Below are 16963 nucleotides of genomic sequence, written 5' to 3' on the forward strand. Positions count from 1 at the left end.
AGGGGCCTCCAGGGCCTCTCTCCAGTCCTCTTCCTCGAACGCACCAAGATCTCTCTCCCATGCAGTACGTAACCCATCAAGAGAGGAGGAACAGTGCGTGACCAGAGTTCGGTATATATTGGAAATCTTTTTCTCCTCTAGTTCCCCCATGAACACCTTGGCCTCCAGGGGGCTGAACTCGGGCAGAGATTCCAAGCCCACCAGGGAGGGAGATAGTGCATGGCGTAGTTGCAAATATTTAAAGAATTGAGTTTTGGGCATGTCGTATTCCTCCCGCAACATCTGGAAAGACTTAAGGGTGGTGCCCCTCAGGACGCTGCCGAGCGTGGAGATACCGATATCATCCCAGCCCCTGAATCCCCGTAGGGACGCCAGTTCCGGGAGACGGCCGTTCTGCCACAGCGGGGTCTCCCCCGTCAATCTATTCCACCATCCCATGCGGCGCAAGGCAGCGCGCCACACCCGGAAGACCACCTGAGTGACCATGGGGAGTCGTTTCCTGATAGCTGCCGAATAAAGAATGGTGTGGACCGTATCTGGATCCATCAGGTACCGCTCCAGGGCATAAGTCGGGTCGCCCCGATCCCCATACCACCAGTCGTTGAGCACCAGCAGGTGCGCCGCCTGATAGTATGATAAAATGTCTGAGGTGGCCAGGCCCCCGCAGTACGTAGAAAGAAAGCAGGTGCGGAGAGCCACTCTCGCCACTCCCCCAGCCCAAAGGAACTGACTTAGGGCGGCGTTCACTTGGCGAAACCACTGCGGGGCAATGGGGTATGGGTGGTTCTGCAAGTGGTATAGAAGGCGCGGCAGGGCCACCATTTTAAAGATCGCCGACCGGCCATATATGTTCAGCGGCATTCTGGACCAGTTTTTTATGTCCGAACGCACCCTGTCCCACACAGGCACCACATTGCGCTCCCATGCCAAGTCTGGAACATCTGTAAGAAAGATACCCAGGTACTTGAGGCCCCCCACCGCGCTCTGCAGTGTCAAGGCCCAATCACCCGGCCCGTCCCCGCCCAGAGCCCACAGCTTGGACTTCTGCACATTCAGATACAATCCCGAAACCTCCCCGAAGATTTTCATTATCTCCAGGACCCTGGGTCCGGACCTATTAAGGTCCGTGAGGAAGAACAGGACATCGTCGGCGTAGAGCGCAATGCGGTCGGAGGGGCCCATGTCCCATTCCAGTCCCCGGAGTTGCGCATCCATCCTCACCCACGCCGCCAGAGGCTCCATGGCCAGGGCGAATAGGTAGGGGGGGAGAGAGGGCATCCCTGCCTGGTGCCCCGTCCGATGGGGAAGGACTCGGACGCCGCTCCCGCCACCCGCACCGACGCGGTCAGGTCCGTATAGAGCAAGCTCAAGTACGAGAGGAAGACCGGCCCGAGATTGAGGCGGGACAGCAGTGCCCTAAGGTACACCCAGCTGAGCGAGTCAAAGGCTCGGTCGATATCTGCCAGGAGGAGCGCCGTTGGGATCCCGGCGGCCCGGGCTGTCTCTACCACCACCTGCGCCCGGCGAATGTTGTGCCGAGTTGCTCTATGGGGCATGAACCCCGCCTGGTCAGGGTGTACTAAGTCAGTGATGTACGGGAGAAGGCGGTTGGCCAAGGCCTTGGCCAATATTTTCGCCTCGAAATTTGAGAGGGAAATCGGTCTGTACGAAGAATGCTGTTCCGGGGGCCTCCCTGGCTTACAGAAAACAACAATTTCTGCGTGTCGCCAATCCGCTGGTAGGAGTCCACTCTCCCTGGCCGCCTCCAGTGCCAACTGGTAGCGCCCCTCCAGCTGGATGTGAAAGGTCTTCATAAACTCGCACGGAAATCCGTTCGGTCCCGGGGCTTTGCCGGTGTTCAATTCCCCAAGCGCCGTGCTCAGTTCCTCCAAAGAGAGGGGAAGGTCCAGCCGATCCCTGGCCTCCTCTGGGAGGGCGCGCGGCGGGAGATCTGCCAAAAATTTGTCTATATCCTCCGCAGAGAGGACCTCGCGGGGGGCATAAAGATCGGCATAATACCTCGCGAAGCTGGCAGCTATGGCCTCAGGGGCCGCCAACTGGACACCTTGGACATCCCTAATGCCCGGCAGAGCCTGGGGCCGGAAGGTGTGTTGGCAAAGTCTATATAGCATGGTACTGGATTTATCCCCCCATTGATAGATCCTGCTCTGAGTGGCCAGCCAAAGCTGGCGCGCCTCATTGCGCAGCAGGGAGGAGTACAACTGCTGTGCCTGTAGGAGCGGCCCCACCGCCTCGTCCGTGTCACTCGCGGTACAGTCCCTCTCCAGGTCCCGAACCCGCCCCGCCGCCTCCTCCACCTCGCGCAGACGGGTCCTTCGGGCCTCCACACACCAGGCAATGTCCACTCCCCTGAGCACCGACTTCATCGCCTCCCACTGGGTGACGGTGTCGACCTCCGGCCCGCCATTCTCTGCCCAATAATCGGAGATAGACTCGCGCAAACGTGTGCGGTATCCATCCTGCTGTAGGTGCCACGCTGATTGGCGCCAACGAAAGGGCTGTCGCCTCCTGTCCAGCAGCAGGTCCAGGGACACGGGGGAGTGGTCCGAGACGCCACGGGGGAGCACGGCTGTGGTAGCGACCCTCGGCAGCCAAGGAGTCGGTACGAACAGGTAGTCTAGCCTAGAGAAGGACTTGTGCACAGCCGACACATAGGAGTATTCTCGGCTCAAGGCATGCTGGTAGCGCCATGTATCGGACCAACCCATGCCCTGTGCCAGGCCATGAAGCCTCGTCGGCGCCGCTGTCTGGGGTTCCCTGCCGGGCCTGTAGCGATCCATCCGCCCATCCATCACATCATTCCAGTCTCCTCCCACAATCGCCAAAACATCCGGGATACCGATCCACACTTCGAACAACCTCTCAATAAGGGCATCTTGCAGCGGGGGTGGGGCATACACACTACCAAAGACCATCGGCTCATTCCCAATCATTCCTTTAACAAACACGTATCTACCATGTGCATCGACCCAATGAGTTTCGTGTACATATGCGAGCCTTCGGTGTATTAGGACCGCCACCCCCCGGGACCCCCTTGCAAACCCGGCATGAAACACCTGTTGATAACCATACCTCTGTAAACTAAGGGTCTTGGTGCCCTGAAGGTGCGTCTCCTGGAGGAGGAGGACATCCGCCCCCTCCCTCTTCCCCAGCTGCAGCACCGTCCCTCGCTTAATTTTATCCAGCATCCCCCGGACATTCCAGCTCACCACTCGCAATTTTGCCCTTGGTAGGCCTGACCGTTGGTGATCAACCATAGTCAATGGGGAGGAGATGTAAGGACCCGGGCTCTCGGAGCCACACACACACACAAGAAAGTAGCCTAAGTAAAGCAGACACTGTGCCACCCTCCCCTACCCCCCCAACTACCCCAACCCCAACCTGTCCCCCAACCCATCTCCCCAACTGCCCCCCTCTCCCCCCCCTATACCTCACCAAACATTGAAGTACCTGTCGCGATATGGGCGGCTTCGGGCCCAAAACAGAGCGCCCAAAGCCTACCATACCAATGGATCCCGAACACCCCCTTACTCTAACGCTTCCCCCCTCCCCCTATCTACTCCCAACTATGCAGGAGGCTAGCAGCCCCTGTATCGGAGCACCCCGAACCCGTCCCAAAGTCTGAACCTGTTGCGGGACAGTCAGAAAACGTAACAGTTAGCACATGTTGCAGTCCCCAGGTATGCAAGGCCCCAGTGGAACCCCGTCCACCGCTGGAGCGGCTGGTAACCGTAGGCGGTCAGGACCACCCATTGCACCTCATCCAATGCCCCCCGAAGCGTCTGGATCAGCTGGCTCAGCGGTACTGCGCCCAGTGTTGGAGGCGTTGCGGCGCCTGGACCTGGACTTCCTATTCTTCCGGCTACGGGCCTGGTGATCACTCTGGGTTTGCGAGGAATCACTCGTGTGGCCTGGATCAAGGCCCGGTTGGGGATGCGGCCTGACCCTCACTGTCTCATCTGTCCACCTGAAAACATCCTCCGGCGTCTCAAAGAAGTGAGTTTTAGATTGGAAGACCACCCGCAAGCGGGCCGGATAGAGTAAGGAGTACTGTATCTTTAGGCCCCGGAGTTTAGCCTTGGCGTCTAGGAAAGAGCGTCTCTGTTGCTGCACCATCTTGGTGTAGTCGGGGAAGACCATGATCTTGTGGGATTCAAATGAAAGAGAGTCCTTGGCCCTCGCCTCTCGCAAGATAACGTCTCGATCGTGAAAGTTCAGAATCCTGGCGATCACCGGCCTGGGTCGTTCACCTGTCGGCGGTTTCTGCGTCAGGGCCCGGTGCGCGCGTTCGACTACGAAGCATCTGGACAGGGTATCCGGAGGGAGCCAGCTCTCCAGCCATCGAGAAAGGAAGCGTCCCATGTCCCCCTTCTCACAATCCTCCGGAAAACCCACAAAACGAAGGTTGTTCCTGCGCGCCCGCCCTTCGGCGTCCTCCACCCTAAGTGCTAGACCCTTCTGGATACTCTCCATCGCCGCCATTTTCCTCTTCAGGGTCCCGACATCATCCTCCACAACTGAGACCCTGGACTCTGCTTCAGTTATGCGCTCCACTGCATTGCGCAGGTCCTGCCTTAGAAGTGTCACATCGGCCCCAACAGCCCCAATCTTTGCATCCAGCATGTCTCTCGACTGGGTGATAGCTGCCATCAGCGCCGCGTTGTCCGGCCCCGGTCCCTGGCCGCCCTGCGCTCCGGCCCCGCCATGCGGTTCCGTGAATTTGTCGATGGGCCCCTGCTTAGCGGGCCCTCCTCCCCCCCTGGTCATGGCGAAGGCTGAGTCCGGCCGAGTCGTCCCCAAACGCGCCGGCGGCCGCTGACGGCGGGGCACCCTTCACTCCAACAGCTATCAAGAGCAGGGCACCCTCACAAGCGATGGCCTCCTCACGCCCCCGGCTGTCGTATACTCCAGGTGATAAGGGGGGGGGTGTTCCCCAGACGCGACTCCGCCGACCCCCGCAGGCCAGGTCCCAGCGCGTGCAAGCCTCTCCCGGGGCCCCCTCCGCTCTATGCCAGCTGGCTTTGGTGTACCTCGTGTGTCTCAGCGGCCGCCAGGGGACCCCCCAGGTCCGGCAGTCTGGGCCAGGCCCCCAATGACCCCCCCGGGCACAGCGTCCCTCAGCAGTCACGCAGTCACCACATCACCATTTGTAGGGGGGGGGGGGCCCAACACTCACTGTTCGTCGGGTCTCGCTGAGGGTCGGCACCAGGTCCACGCCGGGCACCCCCAATGCGGCACGGGCCACTGCAGTCCAGGCCTCCGGGCCCCACCGCTCCGGCGATCCTCGGATTGGGAGAGACAGCAGACCAGATAGGGCTCGCCCCTGGCCCCTCGGTCCCCGGGGCTCCCAGGCGCCTGCACCTCCGGGCCAAGGATCCGTGCAGGCGATTGTGGGCAGGGGTCGCCAAACTCGAGGCCCCGGCTCCTCCAAGGCCAGGTAGGCCGCAGCGTCGCCAAGGCGCCCCTCAGCACCAGGACACCGTGCTTGCTCCGCGTGGAAGGGCAGTGGGGGCTCGTGAAGGTCCGCCCGCTGTAGGCTGCGCCGGATAGTGGCAGGTAAGCGGCGCCGCTGACCCCAGGACGAGCTCCCCCATCCGGGTGCGCCAAAATCGAGGCCCCGGCTCGGCCGACTGGCTCTAGGCCGCCCGCCGCTCCAGCTCACTTCACCACCAGGGAGGGTCGCGGCTCGCCAGTCCCGGCACCGGAATGCGCCCTGAGCCGTCCGCCACCTGTGCCCCAACTCCGATATGCTTTCCGGGTCCGGGGGCCAGGAGAATCGGTAGGATAATCGTCGGGCCGGCGGGAGCTCTAAGAAGCCACGTCCGCCATGATCGCCCGGTAAGCCACGCCCCGTGTTTTGCAAATTTTAAGGTGGACTTCGCATCCAGAAAGTGGTGTGCCGTGCCTTCATGCACTACACGCTGTTTAGCTGGGTACATGAGGGAGTACGGAATCTAAGCCTGGAGTAACAGTTTTTTGGCCGGCAAGAACTCCTTGCGTGCAGCTTGTACCAGCGGCGTGAAATCTGGAAAGAAGGATATGTTGTCTCCTTTGTGCGTTATCTTCCCTCTGTCCCGTGCCAACCGAAGAAACAAATCCCTGTCTTGATAATTGAGGAGTTTAGCAAGGATTGGTCTAGGTGGAGTGCCCAGTGGGGGCTTCTTTCCCAGGGATCTGTGTGCACGTTCTACAGTTAACACCGGGGAGAGGTGTGGGTCGAAAAGTTTGTGTAGAAGATCAGTCACAAAGGTCTCCATTTTCCCCATCGCCGTAGTTTCTGGTATGCCCGTAATTCGGACATTGTATCTCCGGGAACGCGCTTCAAGGTCATCTGCCTTTGCACTAAGCGTCTCGATTGTTTTCTCCAGGTTTGCGATGTGGGCTTTCGTGCCCTGCTGAAACTCACAGCACTCCGTGTGTCTGTTCTCGAGGCTGTCTAGGCGGGTTTCGTGGGCAGCTACCTGCGTTCGCACCCCCTCCAGCTGGGCAGCCATGTTGTCAAGCTTTGCGTCTATGCTTTTCAGGCTGGAGCGCACCTCCAGCATCAGGGCCGCTACATCTATATCTGGAGTCATCTGCTGTTGCGTTCCGCCAGACGCCCGGTGTCCGGCTCGGTTTGCTTTGAAGTCTTTTTTTGCTCAAACGTGAGCCTTGGTTGGCGGACGTCGCCTTTTCCCATGTTGAGACACACGCACCAGTCTGGAATTAGAAGGTCTGAAGCTTCTCCACAGATATTAGGCAGATTGGAGCACTCGCAGATTTTCGCAGGTGTTTGGAGGAGGGACCCACTAAGCGCCCCCAGGCCCCCAGCCGTGGTCCATATATAAGAAGAAGTCTGTGGATGCTTAGGGCAGCTGCACCGCAGTCCGCGGTCCGGCGCAGGCTGAGCCGCGGATAGAAAGCAGTCGGCGGTCAGTACAAGCCGTGTGGCAGGGACGGCCCGATCTCGGCGATTCTGTTGTGTCTAATCAATAAGGGCCCAGTGCTTTGCTATCGCTTAGGTGGCCTTCAAGGTGGTTCTAGGCCGCGAGTGCATACAGGCGGGCAGGCCGGGAGATGCGCAGGAAAGCAGGCGGGGGAACAGCAATTTACAAGAAGTGTCCATGTGCCTGGGACCACATCGAGGAAGAATCCCCAGCTGGTGCGCTTGTACTCGGGTATTGTGTAGGAGAATATCGGGCAGTCTCTAAGTGGGCTCCACCAGGCCAACCCGCAGGACAGCGTTCGCCCAATCCAAAATGGCGGCCGCGGCCGCCGGCGGGACAGTTTCACGCAGAGGATGATCTTAACTGCGCCCTCACTGGCGCTTCAATACCTCGTGCCGAGGCATACAAAACGTTCCCTGCATCAGCGCCTTACCCCACCAGTAGTCGTGTGCGAGTCGGGGCTCCTCGCGCTGTGTCGCTCTCTCGCGGTCCGGCCTCCGGAGCCACGGTCGCGCGTAGCTCTCGCCCTCCGCCTTGCCCTCCAGCGGCGCCTGGGGACCACTCGGGTTCCCTCTGGTCAGCAGATCCGGGCAAATTATTGTGCTATCTGAGCGTCTACGAGGGCCAGGATTTCAGGTGTCAATGCCCCAGGACCGCCGCCGTCGACACGAGCCTATTTCATGAGCGTCTGTTGGGGAATCTGAATGATTTCCTCAGGATAAGTGATGCAGCCGGCGGAGTTCGCTTTTTAGGCGGCCATGTCGCTGCTCGTCCGGCCACGCCCCCAAAAGGTCTCACATTAGTGACGATTTGAGCTATTGGCGATGCAAATAAAAAAATATTACATAGGGGCTGCAGGAAACTGGCGTACTTGAGGATTATCCACACTATCCAGTACCATCTGCTCAGGTAAATGCACTCACTTCCTGATATTGCAGGACCTGCCCTTCGTTCAAACAGATTACACTTTTTGTGCATCTAAACGCAAACTAGATGAACAAAAAGTGTGGTGAATTCCTATTTGAATGTGTGCTACGTATGTTGCACATGTTCTACATTTCATACAGTAACCCAAATTGCTGTATGACAAAACAATTTGGAAGTAAATGGACTGTAATTAACCCCTTTGCTACCAGGCCTACCCCCTCAGAAGAAAAAATTCTCAATTCAGCAAGGGGTCATTTGTGTAGCTGCTTCAAGGTTTTGCTATGCAAAGTAACAGTTAAAATAAAAAAATATTAAAATTGAGTTGAGAAAAACAGTCATTTATGCCTACATTTTCACCTGTAACTTCTTCTAACTATACTAAATTTTTTAAAGCGATATGTCTGGAGAACTCTTCTGGTTGCGTGTATATAATGGACTTGTAAGTTCACCAAGAACCCGAGGTACCCAGAGCTAATAACTTAGCTGCACCTTGCAAATGCTTTTCATTGTGTACCGGGGATACAGCAATTCATTTGGTAAAATTTAAAGAGTGACAAATAGGTATCCAGGAAACCTATGTATTTCCGGAATGTGAACACGATATGTGGTTTAGAAGCAGTGGTTATATGTACATCTCTGAATTTGTGGATAGCATTTGAATTCGGGGGCATTTTTTCAAATTACTTCTTTTTAACACACTGTTTTACATTTGGAAGGCAGAAATGCATAGAAAGACAACTGATAATAACACTTATTCTATTATTCTGTGTGCCCCTAAGTCTCCCGATAAAAACAGTACCTCACGTGTGTGGGTGGGCCTAGTGCCCACAACAGGAAATGGGTCAAAACGCAACATGGACACATCACATTTTCCCACTGGCAACTGACCCTTTTTTTGCAGTGTGCCCTAGCTGTGGATTATGAGACCTAGCTCAGCCGACACGTAGGGAAATGCAGCAAACCTGTACTTTTTTAAAAACTAGACACCCAGGGGAATCCAGGTTGGGGTGACTTGTGTGGCTTTCACCAGGTTCAGTTCCCCAGAATCCCTTGCAAAGCTCACAATTTGTAAAAAAAAAAAAAAAAGAATAGTATACATTTTCCTCACATTTGTGTGACGGAAAGTTCTCAAATCTGTGGGGAGCCACAAACTTCCACTTCGCGCCATCATTTCCCCAAGTCTCCTGATAAAAATGGTTCCTCACTTGTGTGGGTAGGCTTAGTTCCCGCAACAGGAAACGGTCCAAAACGCAACATGGACACATCACATTTTTCCACTGAAAACTGACCCTTTTCTTTTGCAATGGGCCTAGCTCAGCTGGCACTTAGGGAAATGTAACGGGCGCGGGAGTGAGGGGCAGGAGACGTGTCTTAGTTTTAGCAGGCTTTAATGAGGCAAACAAGTAGTCTGTTTAAGTTTTGCGGGTAGGGACTGGACGACGGGGAGAGCGGCTCCTCAATGTTCGTCTGCTTCGTGGCTTCTCTTTCTCCCCTCTCCGATGTCTCTCGGGGCTCCGTCGAGGTGTGGCTCCGTCGACGTCCCTTTTCCCTCTCGGTATAAACAAACACAGGACAACGCGAGTCTGGTGCTCTATATGTACAGGTGCGCAGGGGTAAGGCAGTGAGGAAGCACACAAACCCGTGTCACACTCTGTTCGGCCGGTGAGAGGGGGGGGGGAAAGTCTGGTGCTCGGGGAAAAAGGATACCGGGACAAGGAATTACCCAGGACAACGGGAAGGAAGCGCCCTTCCGTCCAACCCAGCCCCTGATTTTGCTCCGTACCTGGGCTAGCCACACACCTCCCCCGGGTGTGTGGCAGGGCGGCTCGTGGGGACGTTGGCCTCCTGGCGTATCCACCGTCTCGGGCGCCACTTCTACCCAGCTCTCGGCTTCCTCCGGTCTTCTCCTCGTTTCCGCAATCTTCCTCGGCTCTCTCCGCTCCTCTTCTCTCACGTCTCCACTCCGGGTGAACAAGCACACCGTTGACTCCGAGACTTCCGCATTTGACGCCGCCGCGTCCTCGCGTAGCTCCGCCCACTCGTCCTCGGCTCGGGAATTAAAGGGCCAGTAGGTGTCCAACTCCTCTTCCTGAGAGATCGGTCCCCCGTCGATGCCAGGCAAGCCAGTCTGTAAAGGGCAAGAGAGAGGGGTGGTAGATATGGCCAGTCCCTTATCGTCCCCAGTCACGTGCCATGAGGGGTACACCAGTATACCCCGTTACAGGAAACCTAGCAAACCTGTACATTTCTGAAAGCTAGACACCCAGGGGAATCCATGATGGCGTGACTTGTGTAGCTCTTACCAGGTTCTGATAACCAAAATTCCTTGCAAGCCTCAAACTTTGTCAAAAAAACACATTTTCCGTACATTTTACTGATGGAAAGTACTGGAATCCGCGAGGAGCCACAAACATCCACCCATCCAGCATTCCCCTCAGTCTCCCAATAAAAATGGTACCTCATTTATGTGGGTAGGCCTAGTGCCTGCGACAGGACAGGGCCCAAAACTCAACGTAGACACAATTTTTTTCCAGTGAAAACTGACCTTTTTTACGTAATACACCTACCTGTGGATTTTGGACCATAGCTCAGCCAGCGCACAGGGAAGCCTAGCAAACCTGTATATTTTTGAGAATTAGACACTCAAGGGAATTCAGGATGGGTTGACTTGAGTGGCTCTCACCAGGTTCTGTTACCCAGAATCTCTTGCAAACCTCAAACTGTGTAAGAAAAACAAACACATTTTCCTCACATTTCTGTGATGGAAAGTTCTGGAATCTGTGGGGAGCCACAAAATTCCAACCACCCAGCATCCTGCCAAGTCTCTGGATAAAAAAATGATACCTCACTTGTGTGGGTAGACCAAGTGCCTGTGACAGGAAATAGCCCAAAACGTACTGTGGAGACTTCAAAATTATCGATGACATAAAAACATGGTTTTGTGAGGGAGTCACCTGCACTTTTGGTCCCGGGCTTTGGGGCAATCTAGAGAAATCTACCAAATCCAAACATTTCTGAAAACTAGTCACTTGGGGGAGTCCAGGGAGGTGTGACTTACGTGGATCCCCCAACGTTTTCTTACCCAGAATCCCCTGCAAAATGAAAACTTTGCTAAAAGAAATGACATTTTCCTCACATTTCTGTGTGGGAAAGTTGTGGGATCACTGGGCCGACACAAATTTCCTACCCCCCCCCCCCCCCAGGGGAGCAAATTGGGAGCTATTGGCCCCATCTGCAGCCTAGGGAGGGTCATGAAAACTGTGCCAATTTGTGGGACAGATAGAGGCATTATAATGCCCATTTAGGACAGCCCCCACCTCTACGTTCCCCCCCAAAAAGAATCCCTGCTGTCTGGTGTGCTTTTTGGCCCCCTCTGGGTTGGGGGGGGCGCAGAAAGACGGAATATGGCCAAATATTTCTGGGGGGAGCAAAGGCCCTTGCCCAAGGGGCCGCTCCCCACTCCCTGTGTCTTGGATCCCTGCTTTGGGTTCCACTAGGGAAGGGTACCATTGGAAAGGGGAGATTCTCCCCTTTCCAATGATACCTATCCCGTCTGCCTACTTGCTTGGGATCTGAGATAGCCCCAGGAGCAGGTAGGCAGTGAAAGTGAAATGAGCCGATCAGCTCATTTCACTTTCAGTGTAGTGACGTTGTCACTACACTGGAAAAGAAAATGCCTCAGGCAGCTGGGGAAGCTCTTCCACAGCTCCTGAGGCTGAAGAAAAAAAAGGAAATCCCTCTGTAGCAGAGGGATTTCTAAATAGTGGGCCTTGGACGTAACTGTTACGTCCTTTGCACTGAAATGCCACACCCTTTGACGTAACCGTACGTCCAAGGCATTGTGTTGTGTAGTTCCTATATGACCTATACAGGATCTGCGCGTTTGGATAACATAAACTGTGGGATTGGTGGCAGACTGCCTCTGTATACCCCCACCAGGTATGTTATCCTTTCTCTATCAGCTAGCTCACAATGGCACTAGAATCTCCTCTTACCAAGGAGAGAATAGTTCTTGGCAACCTCAGAACATGACAACTCTGATCCCTCAGGATCGTGGAAACAGTGTACTACCTTTCGCTCAGTCACTGGTGCCCACTTAGTTTGTCTCAGAGAGATACACAGAAAAAACAGTTGGGCGTTTTACTATAAGGATTTATTGCACAATTGTTTTCTAGTGTAAAATAGATGGACTGCAACAACCGTTATACAGTAGCAGAGATATATGATCAGCAGTACAATGAAAGTAAAAGGATGGTATAGTTCTACCATCTTGCAGTAGTCATGAACACATACAGGTATATAAAATACATGACAGTAAAAAGGTGCATACTCCTACGATGCCTCCTAACTATATGTACCTAAGTGTACCTAGCATTTATGTAGGTGTTGAGCCAAGAATCCCTCCAGGATTTAGTCGAACCCCATTACCTGTAGTGAGAGACTGTGGGACCCCGTCCTGGTCTCGAGTTGGGAACCCCGTGAGGGATGTTTAGACCAGTGTGGGCTGGAGTATCTGCATGCAGGAACCTCAGCATCTCTGGTCAGTCTGTCGGCCGGTAAGTCTCTGTCTCCTCTGTTTTTCTAAGCAAGATGCGATGTATATATACCCATAGGTCCCTCCAGAGGTCCTACCTTGCTGTGTTACTGTGTCGGCCTGAAGGGTGACGTCGGACCTGAACTTTATACAGAGATATTATACAGGAGATGGTAGTCCTGCTGAGCTTCCAAGAAACCTCATGTATAATGTATGAGAGTCGAACTAGGGAAAAACCCACATTCTGAATGCAGTGTCATATCTAGGTAAAAGGTCAGTCCCTGTAAACCGTTATGTATGTTATGTAGGGAAGGATATAGGTGAAAGGTTGCGATGTTACCTGCGCCTATATAGGGTACCTATATGGAATATAACAATGGAAGGGGTTAAACAAAACAATAATGTGTTCATTTGTAATCTGCTCTGTCCAAAGTTCTGAATGTTAATTCGCAAGAATGTGTTTTGAATGTAAACTTAAAGAGCTACTGGAGGATTGTAATGAAACAAACTACTCTAAAAATCTCTCTTAGTATATCCAGTATGGCTACGATAGGTGTGCTTGACTTCTAACTATATACTGTTCTTCAGTAGCACTCATTTGTACATACTTTTCTGCCTGCTAACAGCAGGGCTGGGTGCAGGTCTTTAATGAAATGTAACCGGCGCTCTGCAGGAAACACCATAAAGCAGACACACGGACACCGCATTCGGAAACAAAGAACACAAGCCACAGGAAGGTCATGGATGGGGGAGGAAGGGAGAACAATGTTCCCACTGGGGTGGTTAGCTGAGGTTATTTAAAAGTTATAGCGCAACGTCCATAAAGAGGGGATTGCGCTGAGTTTGAAAAACAAGACGGGGGGGATTGGCAGAGAGTTTGCAATACCCGCACAACCTAAAGGAAAATGAACAAAAAAAATTGTGCAGTGACCCGCAATTAAGAAAAGAAAGAGGGGGTGGACGCCACCCTAAAGCCCTGCCTTAAAGAAGCAGTGCTGTGTCTGGCTGGATATAAAAGAAGCGACCAAACAGAATGCTGTGCCTGCTCCAGCAAGATGTTATTAAGTAAATAGTTCTCCCAAAGTGCTAATGAAAGCTTCAGAGTAAGGACACATGTAAGACGGACTGTCCTTATGGGAGGTAACAATAGGAGAGAGAGCAGTACTAAGGAGGGACTACTAATCCTATTGACGAATCAAAAGTTTATTGATGAATCAAAAGCCATCATTTTCAAAGGACAGGAAGAGGATGGGTGGAGTTTAATGCCCATATCCTGAATACAACATGTCTCAAAGAGACAGCGCAAGCGCTGCCTAGGCGAGACCTAAGGAGGCCCATGTCTATTTCCACTTTGCGAAGGCAGTCAATGCCAAAGAGCATAGACACTTTGGCAGTACTTACTGATGTTCCCAAGGGGTATTGAGCATTATATGCGCCAGCTAAGAGTTTCCTTGCAAGGTGGAGTAACCCACTCTGATGGCAGCAACTTGTAAGAGTTAGATCAACCTGCCTATTAAGGTGCAAAGATTTGAAAGTGTGCTGAATATGGAAGACACGTGAAAGAGGCTTGAATTTTTTTTAAAACCAGGATTTCCCTAATCAGCTATAGAGGAACACCCACCTCCAAAGACTCCAGTCTGTTTAGAAGTGACATAAAATGATGACAGGCTTTTTAAAATCATTTAAAATATCAGTAATGATTGCTATTAGAGCAATGAAACCCAAAATAAAACGATTACCACCAGAATAAATATTGCGGTTGCTACTAGAAATACATTTTAGAACCAAGTTACTAGAAGCTAGCATTGGGAAGTTCACTGAAGGGCCCAGATGTGTTCTCTAGCTTCAAGCTGTGAATTGATGTGCAACAAACAACATCTTAACAACTTGGTGCTTAACCTCAGCCCACTGAGTTTTCTTGCCACTGCTAGCAAGGATTACCTAAAGGCATTTATAGAGAAGTAAATTAAATAATTAGCTACTGTTTGGGAAGAAGGGCAGATGGTGAAGGGACAACAGCTGACAAAATACCCACAAGATCCTCTGTAAGTTTAATTTGGATGCAGTGGACCCATGACCGGGTTCCCCACAGACTTTGAAATGAGTAAAGGTATACTTAGAACTACAGGCAAGAGAAAATGTCTCCTTTTTTCTCTTGATACATGCCTTGAAACTATACAGCTGAAATAAGTATAAGGCACACAAGCAAAGAACTTCTATTTTTGCTTATCGGTGCAAACAATAGTGGCGCAATTAGCCCAACTAAGAATGAACCTTTGAATCCAAATGTACATGTTCACCACCTAGGTACAACAGAATGAAGTAATAAACCCTTAAATCAATCTTAACCACTGCCAATCGCTTGTGCCGCATTCCTGTCCATGGTTTTTTCCCACTATGACACTGTAGACAGAAATTGGCTTTAACCAAATCAGTCCAGGTCTTGCTCTAAAAGGAACAATCCATTCTGAACTGCCAAGCCAGGTCCCCATCAGGCAGAAATGCAAGCAGCTCCAGACCAGTTTTGATCTACGTACTCCTCGTCAGTGAGGTATAGCTTCAGTCCTGTATTTTAATGAGCTTGAGACCCATGTCTAAGCAGACCAGTCACACCTAGAGCAACACACAAAGGAAAACAAAAAAGATGAAGATTGAAATGGGTTATTTAGTCTCAGCTCACTGTGCCTCAAAGAAGTAGGAAAATCAGGAGATGCGATGTAAAATCATGCATACATGGGCAGAAGTCGATTTGGAAGCACACAGTTTCGGTGGTGGGCTAGGCAGAGCCTATACATTAGAGCATTGAAATTGAGAGGGGTCCTAGTTTTATAATGTTGAATGACTTCTATGTAGGTTCATAAATCTGCTCCATTTTATAGTGCCATAAGTGTCCTGACCTGGAAGGGGGCATGGCTTGGCCGGCCAAAATGGCGGTCGCGATCCCATAGCGCTCTGCCTGCTAGCCCGACCATCACCAACCATCTGAGCCATGCAGCCACCCATGTCAGTAATCCAGCATCAGCGGTACACTAAGCAAATTCCCCCGATGCCTGTGACAGTGCTTGGCACCTGCAGAGAGGGGCATTCGCTCACAACATGGTGGCGGCTTGATAGACGAGGACGAGACATGGGCCGCCCGGGTGCTGAGAGGGCCCTGATGGAGGCTGCCCGTTTGACAAATCACTGCCAGTGACAACCATGGCCAGTGACAGGCCCTGTGGCTCTCGTCCGGGCTCGAGAGGCAGGATGGTGACCTACATACGCCCCCCCCCCCCCCCCTCCCCCCAGGCTGAAGGACCGGGGTGAGGTAAGGTGAACCTTTGAGGTGGAGTGCGGCCTGCGTGCCCTGGAACGAAGGTCCATGGGTAGAGGAGGGACCCTGCCACAAGGAAGCCATGGGCAGAGCTGACCCATGATCCACCTAGCTGGAAGGCCCCACTGTGTCCTGGCAAGCAGCCAGAGTGAAGGAGATGTGTCTGAGGCTGGATCTGCTGTGCCACACAGACGAGTGCCTGCTAGCCCGACCATCACCAACCATCTGAGCCATGCAGCCACCCATGTCAGTAATCCAGCATCAGCGGTACACTAAGCAAATTCCCCTGATGCCTGTGACAGTGCTTGGCACCTGCAGAGAGGGGCATTCGCTCACAACATGGTGGCGGCGTGATAGTCGAGGACGAGACATGGGCCGCCCAGGTGCTGAGTGGGCCCTGATGGAAGCTGCCCGTTTGACAAATCACTGCCAGTGACAACCATGGCCAGTGACAGGCCCTGTGGCTCTCCTCCGGGCTCGAGAGGCAGGATGGTGACCTACATACGCCCCCCCCCCAGGCTGAAGGACCAGGGTGAGGTAAGGGGAACCTTTGAGGTGGAGTGTGGCCTGCGTGCCCAGGAACGAAGGTCCATGGGTAGAGGAGGGACCCTGCCACAAAGAAGACATGGGCAGAGCTGACCCGTGATCCACCTAGCTGGAAGGCCCCACTGTGTCCTGGCAAGCAGCCAGAGTGAAGGAGATGTGTCTGAGGCTGGATCTGCTGTGCCACACAGACGAGTGCCGGAGGCCCAGGAGCAGCGCCGGGTGAGTCGGAACACAATGAGGTATGTCCCTCCCTCCCCCCCCCCCGGGATCTGGTGTAGAACCCCCTGGTGAGAGGCGGTGTGAGGGGGCAGGGTGTGCAGGCCGCATAGGTGGAGGGGTCTCCCCTGCTTCACTTGGGCGTACTTTGAAGCAAAGAGCCCCCGCTGGACTTTGTAACGCTCTTTCCACCCGAGCTAAAGCTTTGCTCGGGCTTGCTGGGTCAGCAGGGGAGACGGAGGGGAGCCCACACCTGCTGCACATCTGCATTAGGAGGCACTTCGGCGCCACAATAGAGACGTGTGCACCCCCACGGGACGGAGTGGCGAGGAGCAGCCGGCAAAGACGCGAGGCCCCACGAGAGTAAGAGGTGTGAAATAGACCTGGTGAGCAGGATGAGCGGGCCTCGTGGATGAGGTAATCACTTCCTCATGTTGCCTGGTCATCCCAGAGGGCTGTTGGGCCTGTCTTGAGCCCTTT

The 16963-nt window shown here is 53.5% G+C and overlaps 1 protein-coding gene across 2 annotated transcripts in view; it reads left to right on the forward strand.

Annotated features, from left to right (window-relative positions):
• Positions 1–16963, forward strand: part of FNDC3A (fibronectin type III domain containing 3A) — a 1256364-nt gene that overhangs the window by 163451 nt on the left and 1075950 nt on the right. The window lies entirely within an intron of this gene.

This window comes from Lissotriton helveticus, chromosome 8, assembly GCF_964261635.1.
Source record: "Lissotriton helveticus chromosome 8, aLisHel1.1, whole genome shotgun sequence".
In the NCBI taxonomy this organism is placed as follows: domain Eukaryota; kingdom Metazoa; phylum Chordata; class Amphibia; order Caudata; family Salamandridae; genus Lissotriton; species Lissotriton helveticus.